The sequence below is a fragment of the Tamandua tetradactyla genome, chromosome 2 (genome assembly GCF_023851605.1).
Source record: "Tamandua tetradactyla isolate mTamTet1 chromosome 2, mTamTet1.pri, whole genome shotgun sequence".
NCBI lineage: Eukaryota > Metazoa > Chordata > Mammalia > Pilosa > Myrmecophagidae > Tamandua > Tamandua tetradactyla.
Genome location: NC_135328.1, coordinates 73,700,051 through 73,710,960, shown reverse-complemented (window position 1 = coordinate 73,710,960; position 10,910 = coordinate 73,700,051).

Sequence of the window (10,910 nt, the reverse complement as noted above, 5' to 3'; positions counted from 1 at the left end):
TGTGCTGGTTGTATCATATAATTTTACTTTAGTGAGTTTGGGGTACAGTTCTGGTTTTTTCACTCAATGTTGCAAAGTACTTCATTATGACAGAATAAGGCTGTTTATGTAGCTCTTTAAGCATTTGGATTATTCCTGGTCTTAAGCTTTCACTACCAATGCTACTAATGAGTATGGTGTACAAAGATCCTGGTGCACATGCAAATACCTGGAGTTATAACTATTGGGTCATATGTTATGCCCATCATATTTTTGGCCATAATCCCTATCATAATTTGCCCATAACTTATCATAATGGTAAATGTTTTTGAATTTACACCAGTTTAACATCACACCATTAGGACGAGCCTCATCTTTGCCACCACTCAATGTGAAACACTTAAACTATGCTAAACTTATGGGGGTGTAGTTAACATTATATTTGTAGTTTCAATTGTAATTTCCCCTATTATAAATATTGTTGAATACCTTTTCTTGTATTTATCATTTGTTTGGATTCCTCTTTTGAGAGGTGTCAGATTTCTGTTGTCTGTTTCTTTTCATTGGGTTTTGTCTGCAGGATCTTTCGTGATGTCCTCTTTTTTATTCAAGTTCTTGGTTTCTTCGTGTGTTTGTGTTCTTTCTTTTATTCAGACATATCAGTAGATATTTCTCAATTGTTATTGGTCTTTTCAAATAGCCAACATTATTTTTAGTTTCTCTACTGTATATTCATTAATTTTTAATGCATCTTTTCCATTTTTTATCCAAAACCTTTGGATCTTTTTAATTATTTTACATTTGCTTATTAATTTTCAGAATTTATGTTTTTAATAAAATGTGCAGTTAATAAAATTTTAATACGCTTTCCTCTAAATGCTTTATCTTTATCCCACAAGCTTTAAAAAAATTATGATAGAGTTCATATAAAATGAAATTACCATTTTTAAATGTAAAAATCGGTGGCACTTTGTACTTCCACAATGTTTGTACACCATAACCTCAATCTACTTCTAAAGTATTAACTTCACCCCAAAAAGAAAGCCTGTACCCATTAAGCAGATGTTCCCAGTTTCTCACTTCCTATTGCCCCAGCAACCACTAATCTTCTTTGGTCTCTATGGATTTTTGCTTATGGATATTTCATATAAATGGAACCATGCAGTACATGATTTTTGTATTTGGCTTCTTCACTTAATGTTTTCAAGGCAAATCTAAGTTGTGAAATGTATCACTATCTCATTCATTACTTTTTATCCCTGAAAATATTCTATTGTATGGATATACCATTTTTGTCTCTTCAGCACCATTTAGGGAATATAACCAGGAATGTATAATATAGTACGCTCTGAACAACCATCTACAAGTTTTTGTTTGAATACCTGCTTTCAGGTTTTTAGAGGATATACCTAGGGGTGAAATTGCCAGATCATATGGTAGTTCTATTATTAATTGTTTGAGGAACCATGAAATTGGTCTCCACAGTGCCTTCAACATTTTGCATTTCTACCAGTAAAGTATGAGGGTTCCAATTTCTCTACATCCTTGCCAATACTTATTATTTTCTCGTTTTTCTTTGTTTCGTTTGCCTTATTATAACCATCCTGGTGGGTGTGAAGTCATAGATCATGAAGTTAAGATTTATGATTTAAAAACCGAAATCCTAATGATGTTGTGCAACTTTTCAGTTCCTTTACGGACATAATTCCTATCATAATTTGGCCTTTTTCCTATAACAATTTTTTTAAAGCTGGAGGGATAAAGATAAAGAATTTAGAGGAAAGTGTATTAAAATTTTATTAAGTGCACATTTTATTAAAAACATAAATAAGAATTAAAAACATAAATCTTGATGATGTTAAGCATCTTTTCATTTCCTTTTTTGGTCAATTGAATAGCTTTCTTGGAGAACTGTCTATTCAAGTCTTTCGCACATTTTTTTAATTGGGTTGTTTGTATTTTATGGTCAAGTTTAAGAGTTCTTTACATATTCTATATATTAGACCTTTTATAAGATGTGATTTTCACTCATTTTTCCTATTCTCTGTGTTTTTCATCACTTTTTTGATGGCATTCTTTGAGAAACAAAGTTTTTAATTTCTATGAAGTCCAGTATATCTCTTTTTTTCTATTAGTACTTGTGCTTTTGGTGTCAAATCTAATTACTCATTGCCCAGTTCAATAAAATAAAGAGTTCCTCCTATATTTTCTTCTGAGTTTTTTAGTTTTAGCTATTACATTTATCTCCTTGATCCATTTTGAGTTATTTCTATATGGTGTAAGGTCAGGATTTCTGCTGGTTTGAAACTGTATATACCCCAGAAAAGCCATGTTTTTTTATTCCTAATCCAATCTTGTGGAGGCAGACCTATTGAATGGTGAGTTATTTTGATTAAGTTGTTTCCATAGAGAAGTGATCCACCCAATTGTAGGTGAGACCTTCTGATTAGGTGGTTTCTATCGATATATATCTCCACCTATTCAAGGTGGATCTTATTCCACTTCTTGGAATTCCTTAAGAGGGAACCATTTTGGAAAAAGCTAAGAGCTAACACTGATAGACATTTGGAGATATAGAAAGAAAATGGCCCCAGGGAAGTTGTTTGAAACCAGAAGTGAAGCCAAAGGACCAGCGGATGTCCAGTTTTGTGTCTTCCCAGTGACAGAGGTGTTCCAGACACCATCAACATTTCTTGAGTCAAGGTGTCTTTCTCTGGGTGCATTAGTTTGAACATTCTTATGGCCTTGAAACTATATATATATATAACTTAATAAATCCCCTTTATAAAATTCAACCCATTTCTTGTGTATTTCATTCTGGCAGCATTAGCAAAGTAAAACAGATTTTGGTAACAGAGAAGTGGGGTACTGCAGTTTGCAAATACCAAACATGTTGAAACAGCTTTTAAAGTGGATAAGGGGATGATTCTGGAAGAATTGTGAGAAGTAAAGTGGATAAGGGGATGATTCTGGAAGAATAGTGAGAAGCATTAATGGAAAGGCCTAAAATTCTTTTAAGATACAGTTGGTAAAAATATGGACAATAAAGGTGCTTCCAGTAAGGCCTTAAACAGAAATGATGCATGTGTTATTACAAACTGGAAAGAGGGCAATCCCTGTTTTAAAGTGGTAGAAAATTTGACCAAAGTGAGTTCTTGTATTAGATGGGAAGGAGAATGTAAAAGCCATGAGCTGGCATGCTTAGCTGAAGAGATTTCCAAATTAAATGTGGAGAGTGCAGCCTGGTATCTCCTTGCAGTTTATAATGTGAAATGCCACAGGAAAGGGATAAGCTGAGAACTGAACTCTTGGATATAATGAAACCAGAAATTGATAGTCTGGAAAATTCAGGGCTTCCAGAAAGGGAGACCCACAAGAATAGTGCCCCACGTGAGGGTTTAACCATGCATGGAACCAGTCAGCCATTTCGGAAAAAGTCAGAATTGGAAATGGAATTTTCCATAAAGAACTTATGGGAAGTCTTATTATCTGATGGGTGTGATCTGTGTATACTGCATGGAAAACCAATAAGTTTCTTGCAAAACCTGTATAAATGGAACTACTGCCAGTCTGACTAAAGGGTCAAATTGAAGGAAAAATTTATTTCAAAGGCAGAACCATGGAAGTTGTGCCAGTTTGAAAGTATTATGTACTCAAGAAAAGCCATGTTTTAGTCCTGATCCAGCTTTGTGGGGAAAGCCACTTCTTTTAATCCCAATTCAATATTACAGGGCAGAAATTTTGATTAGATCATCTCCATGGAGCTGTGCCAAGCCCAACTGTGGATGTTACTTTTGTGTAGATCAAGATGTTACTCCATTCATTCCAGGTGGATCTTGATTAGTTTACTGGAATCTTTTAAAAGAGGAAATATTTTGGAGAAAGTCAGAAATTACAGAGTTGACAGAAACTTCAGAGCAGAGCTGAAAGGCAGAGAACAGAGACAGGTGTTTAGAGATGCTTGGAGCCCAGCAGACATCACCAAGGGATGTTAAGCAAGCTAGAACTTGGAGAGAGCCAACGAAAGCCAAGAGATAAAGCCATTCCTGGAGAAGCAAAGTGAGGAATCCCCAGAGGAACAAAAGCTGAAAGCTCAGGAGCAAGGGACCATCAGATACCAGAGCCAGAGAATTTTGCCTTAGGACTGACCATGCCTGTAACTGACTCTGACGAGATGTTGCACTGTTTCTGACTTTGTATTGAATTTGTATTGTTACTGAGATGGTTTGAAGCTTTGTGGTATTGTGATGGAATAAATGCATTTTGCATTTGGAAAGAACATATCTTTTTGGGTCCAGAGGGTGGAATGTGCTTGTTTGAATCTGTTATATACCTCAGAAAAGCCATGTTCTTTTCCCTAATAGAATCTTGTGGAGGCAGACCTATTGTTTAGGGTAGAACCTTCTGATTAAGTTGTTTCAATGGAGATGTGACCCACACAATTGTGGGTGGGAACTTTCAATTAGGTGGTTCCCATGGAGATGTATCTCCACTCATTCTAGGTAGGTCTTAATCTACTTACTGGAGTCCTTTAAGAGGGTACCATTTTGGAAAAGGCTCAGAGCCAACACAGACAGAGACATTTGGAGAGGCAGAAAGTAAATACCCCCAGGAAAAGTGTTTGAAACCAGAAACCAAGTAACCAGCAGATACCAACAACATGCCTTCCCAACTGCCAAGTGTTCCAGATGCCATCAGACTTTCTTAAGTCAAGGCATTTTTTTCTGGATGCCTCAGTTTGGACATTTTTATGACCTTAGATCTGTAAACTTGTAACTTTATAAATTCTCTTTATAACAGTCAACCTATTTCTGTTTTGTTGCATTCTGGAAGCATTAGCAAACTAAAACATTTGGGCTTCTTTGATTTGCATATTTATATCTTTTATAAGGGTTGAGAAGTTTTCCCCAATTATCTCCTCAAATAATCTTTCTATCCTTTACACTTCTCTTCTCCTTCTGGGAAACCAATGATTTATATATTTGCGTACTTTGCGTTGTTCATAATTTCACTGAGAGCCAATTCAAAACTTTCCATCTTTCTTGCCATTTGTTGTTTTGTATATTCACATTCAGCTGCTCAGTCCTCTACTTCATGTATTCTTTCTTCTGTCTCTTCAAATCAACTGTTGTGTTTCTCTAGTTTATTTTTAGTTCGAGCTACATTATCTTTCACTTCCATGACATCTACTATTTTTCTATTTATCCCTTCAAATTCTTCTTTATGCTCTACTAGTGTCTTCTTGATATCTTTTATCTAATTAGCCAATTCCTTGAAATTATTTAGGAGATTTGGGTGGATATCTTTGATTAGTTGTTCCAAATACTGTGTCTCCTCTGGCTTTTTAATTTGATCATTTGGCCCAGCCACATATATATATATATGTTTTGGCTTTTTTTGCATGGGCAGGCACCGGGAAGCTCAGCCATATATTTTTGCTTCTTCATATGGCTTGTGACTTTTTCCTGTTTTCTTGGCATTTAATTATCTTGATAAGGTTATTTTGAAAGTTGGTTTCCCTCACTCACCTAATATTTTGTTTTTGCTGCAGTTTACATTGAAAATCTCCTTTGACACTTTGTCAATCTTCCCTTGTCAAACTAAGGCAAGGGTCTGACTCATGGTGTGCAGCCCTTTTCAGAGCTCTGTAGGAGACTGGTCAGAGAAGCAACTTGCCAGACTGGACATTTCCATCTTCCCAGAAGGTGACACTCTTGTATCACCTCTTCTCCACAACCCTACCTCTCTCTGACTGTGGCAGTACACTGGGCAGGTCCAGAGCAGGTGAAATCCAGTCAAGGCTGGAGGGCCCTGAGGGATAGGTGGAAGTCCCTAGTTCCAGGGTGGGGGATGGGCATTGTGCACCATGATGAAGACCTGGCTTCTAGGTGCAATGGGTCTGGTGATTTCTAGACTTCTGTGTGGAAAGACTTCAGGCTTCAGGACAATGAAGTTCAACTTCACCAGCCAGCAGCTGGCCTAGGAGTGCCTGGCTTTACATTGGCCAGCAAGAACACTTCGGGTTGAGGGAAGGGTGCCTGGTTTTACAATGCAGCTCTCTCACACCCCTCTCTGCTCATGTATGCAGTGAGCACTTTGATCCCACATGTAGATAGGATTGAGGTAGTGGGACCTAGAGTGTCTTTCTCCCCAGTCAATTGTCAAATTGGCTCTGCCCTGCATCCAGACTCCCCACATCCAGATGCCCATAGTGGCCTGCCTCCAGGATGGGGGTAGGAATTGGGCAATGCTGCAGGGTCTCTGTATAAATGAGCCTAGTGGCTCCTGGATTCCTGCACCAGAATACTAAGGTTCAGAACTGAGGGGATTGCCTCCTTGACTTCTCTGGAGCTGGGGTGTGCCAATTGTGGTTGCCTAATCTGGCCATTGTGTAGTGGCGGATCTTTAGGGTATCACAGTTGTGTACACTCATCCCCATTTCTCATTCATAATTTCTCCACTTTTCCATCCCGGTCTTCTTATATAATGCAGAGGGCCATCTCTGGTCACCTAAACTCTGGAACTGATGCTTTAGTCTTTTTCTGCCTGTACTCTAGTTGTTTATGGTGGAGGATTGAGATTTGCCTATCCCATTCTATCTTCCTGGAAGTCCTCTGGACTTGATATATATATATATATTTTTTAACATGGGCAAGCACTGGGAATCGAACCCGGGTCCTCTGGCATGGCAGGCAAGCATTCTTGCCTGCTGAGCCACCACGGCCTGCCCTGAACTTGATTTTTATTTTGCTTTAAATAATCCTTAGCATGGAATAGTCAACAGTCTCCACAGAAATTCATAAAAGGAAACACAGTATCTAGGATGAACATTGGCTTGTGTAATGGAGTAAAGCATAATGGATAAATGGAGACAGGAACTGATTTTATCATTGAGTAGGACTAGAGAGTTAGGAAATCAGACAGCAGAGTGCACTACCCCAAGCCAGATGCACTGAGGCCATAGGAAACACCAAAAGGGCTGTGCTGGCCTCTGGCTTGGGAATGGCTGGACCAAAGATGCCTCAGGGAGTGAACAGACAGAGCCAGCCTTTGACTCTCATTCTGCCTGTCTTCACCTCTGATGCTCTTGCCTGGGTTTTAGAGGTATGTGAATCCAAATGAGCACACCCACCCCTCTCTTAGCAGAAAACTGGAGTTTCTAAAGAGCAAACCAGGAGAGCAGTCAGCAAGCTCTAGCAGCACAGGAGTTCTAGAAGACACTCATGGAGGTCCTCTGGGGCCATGGCCTCACCCTCAGATAGTGCACTCCATTTACATGGCCCAGGTCCCTAGCACAGGCACTGGGCTCTGTTTCCTATACTTTTGATGTCTTTTTTATTCCTCAATTCCTCCATTACTGCCTTATTTTATAATTTATTATTTTGTCTACTGTACCATTTTGATTCTGTTTCATTTATTTTATTTATTTCATTTTATATAAACAGTAATTACTGTTTATATTTTCTAGTGGTTACTCTGGAGATTACAATTAACATCTTAACTTTATAATAATCAAGCTTGAATGAATAATACCTTATTTTCAATAGCACACAAAAATACTACTTTTTGCAGCTTTGCCCCATTTATTTTAGCATCTTTTCTAAACTATTTTCTGGAATGTCTGTATCTTTTTATTGTGTGTGGCCACTGAAGTCTTGTTCTGTTAGCTTAGTGGTCAGATAATGTTTTGACAGTTTTCTTAAATGCTCAGAGCAAAGAAAAGGAAAAAAGAAGAAGCTAAGAGAACAAAAAATACTCTCCCAATCTCTGCAGTTTGGCTCTGTGCTGGAGCACTCCTTCAGTATTTACCTAGGCCATTTACAATTCTGCCTTTACCTTCATTTCTTGCTTACGTGGACCAGAAGGTGAGCCAAAAATGAAAGCTTAGGGTCTCCTCAGGCTTTTTCTGAACATGAGCCAGCCCTGATGCTGAGCATAGCCTTCTTGTATACTCAGTTTACATGGAAGCTTTTTGAAGTCCTTATTCCCCTACATATCTCCTTTTTCACCTTCTTTCCCAGAATTTTCAGTCTGTCTATTGCTTGTTCTGGCTATTCTATCTTTGTCAAAGTCTGCTGTGTTCAGTACTTTTTCCTTTCAATGTTTTTGACGGAAGCTGCCTAGGAAGTTGCATGAGCTCTCAGAATGCTCCAAGTCAGGCAGGCCCCTGCCTGACTTTAATGGAGCTGCCAGACAGGTTGTAACACACAGCCACATTTTTAAAAAATAGGTCCATAATGTTCCCTCTTGTACCAGCAACCTACACCAGGTGTGTGGGCTGCCATCTTCATGGCTGCTGCCAGGCTGGTAGGTGGAGGATTTGGGGAAAGCAATTTAAAATGCCACAGTTCTCTTACCATATGCAGCAGCTTCTTTCTTCCTTTAGCTCTCCCCTGGCAGTTGTAAGTTTTTGACTAGATTCCAGTTCTGTAAAACTTGATTCTGGACATTTTCACCAGCTTATCATTTTTGAGGAGGAACAGAGCTATGGAGTTCTACACTCCATCATTTTCCAGGATATTGCTCTCCACTAATTTTTAGATGCAATATTTTTATTATAATTCAATGCAAAATATTTCCAGTTGCCATTATTGTTTCTTCTGTGACCTATATTATTTTTGGACATGTGTTTTTAAATTTTAAAACATGTGTTTTCTTTTCTAGGCATCATTCTGAAAACTAAATATTGCATAATTTCCAGAACAATGAACATTTAAATTCAATTATTTGATTTTTAAAATATTTGCTCTATGACCTACAATATGGCCAAAATCTATAAATGTTTCTTATATACTTGACAGGAAAATTATATTCTTCAGTTCTTGAGTGCAGTGTTCTATATATGTTCATTTGGTTAATTTTTTAATTTTGTTATTGTCTGTTTAATTAATTATAGAGAAACTTGCTATTTATTCTACTTAGGCTAAGTTATGCTTCAGTTTCAAGATAACTGTAAAATATCAATGATATAAGTGAAGCTAGGCTGAATGTCTGAATGAATTTAGATCCACTTTCACCTGAGAATATATGTCTTCTAGATCTCATCTTAAATTAGGATTTGTGTTATCAGAGTCCCCAAATCTAGAGAGCCCTGAGCTTTTGGCTTTCTGCTCCTCAGATCCCTCCTTCTCCAATATCTTCCACAGGTATTCCTTGCTATTTGTTATATTTTTGATATATGGGTTTCATTCAGGATGAAATAAATATAAATTCAAAGGATGTAGGAAAACATAATTTGAAGTATGTTTTAAAAAGATCATTCTGTCTATGTTGTGAATAAGGATATAAGAACCAAAGAAGGAAGAAGGTAGAATATAGTCCAAATAGATTTTTGTGGGTCTGAAAGAGGGCTTTAGAAAAGAGTTGGAGGTGGTAACTACTGGTTGGATTCTAGATATATGTTGAACATGGTAATTATAGAAATTTGCTTAAGATAGGATGTGAGGTATAAGAGAAAGAAAGGGACAAAGATTACCCCAATTTTTTTTTATCTGAACAATTGGATTGAATAAAGCACCCATTTACTGAGAAGGAAAAGACTGTAAAGAAACAAGACTTTTGGACAAGACATCAAGAATTACTCATGGACATGTTAAATTTAAGATATTTAATGAGCATTCATATAAAGATGTGTCAGGGGAATTGTGTTTATAAAACTGAAATTCAAGGAAGAATCAGGACTAGAGATATAAATTGGCATTCATATACATGGTATTTGAAATCCCTTAGAGGACACCAATTGGTCACTCTGAAGTGAATGTAGATAAAGCAAAGAAGTCAGAGGACTGAGTCTTACATACTCAAAAAGTTAGTGATAGGGGATGAGGAAGAAGAAACTGCAGAGGATGCTAAGAAAAAGTGATTATAATATAATGAGAAAACTAGTAGAGAGTGTTGTCTATGATACCAAGACATGAAAGTACATAGAGAGAAATTGGAATGAAACAAGCACAACAAAGGGGGCATATGCAAGATTCTGTACAGTTTTCCCATGTTACTTATTTTTATTAGCCCCAACTATTTTCCACTGATAATAAGCAATATATTTTCAATAGCTCCAAGAAAAGAGGAAGCTTGTTCCATAAACATAGAAATACATATATAAACATCTATAACATGAAATAATAAAATAAGGTATGAATGAAAAGTCGGTCAGGAATTTAGAATGTAACCTGGGAGATTATCAAAATCATAAGAGATCCTTGGAGGGTCTGTAACATTTATGATTTACTAATACAGATTTCTTTTTTCCTTTATATAATAGCATCATTGCACATGTATCATTGAGATTGTAAATGTTAAAGATTATTTTAAGAATTGCCAATTTTTGTTGCAATGTACTATAAGTAGAACAACAGCTAGTGAAAAAACAATTATATAACAGATGTATATTTCTTCAATCTTACAGGAAGAAAAATATCACAGTAACAGTTCATTAAAAGGATCAGGAAAACTTCAAAACATTCATTTGGTGTAAATGTAAAGTTTAAAATGGGTAAAGGAATTTACATATTTAAAAACTAGTTAAGATCTTATCTAAGACTTCCATTTGAATGCATGAGGTTGTTTCCAAAAACATTTCAAGATAAAAGGAACAAGGAATATTTTAAAATATCAAAATACATATTTGGATGAAATCAATGAGTTTAAGTTATGCGATTTTATCTTAGGTTGTGAAATATTCAGCTAATTTAAGTTAAATACTGCCTGAGACTTATGCATGTACCAGGGAAATTGTATCTTTATAATGAAATCACATGTGCAATAAACGCTTTCATGTACTCAATACTTTGAGTCTTGCAATAAGATGTAAAACTTATCATGTTACATATCTTCAAGATAGAACAATCATCAGAATTATTAAGTTTTTCTCGCTAATTTCTGCACAAAAACTAATAGTGAAGGGAACCTCCTATTGGTGCCTTAGTTTG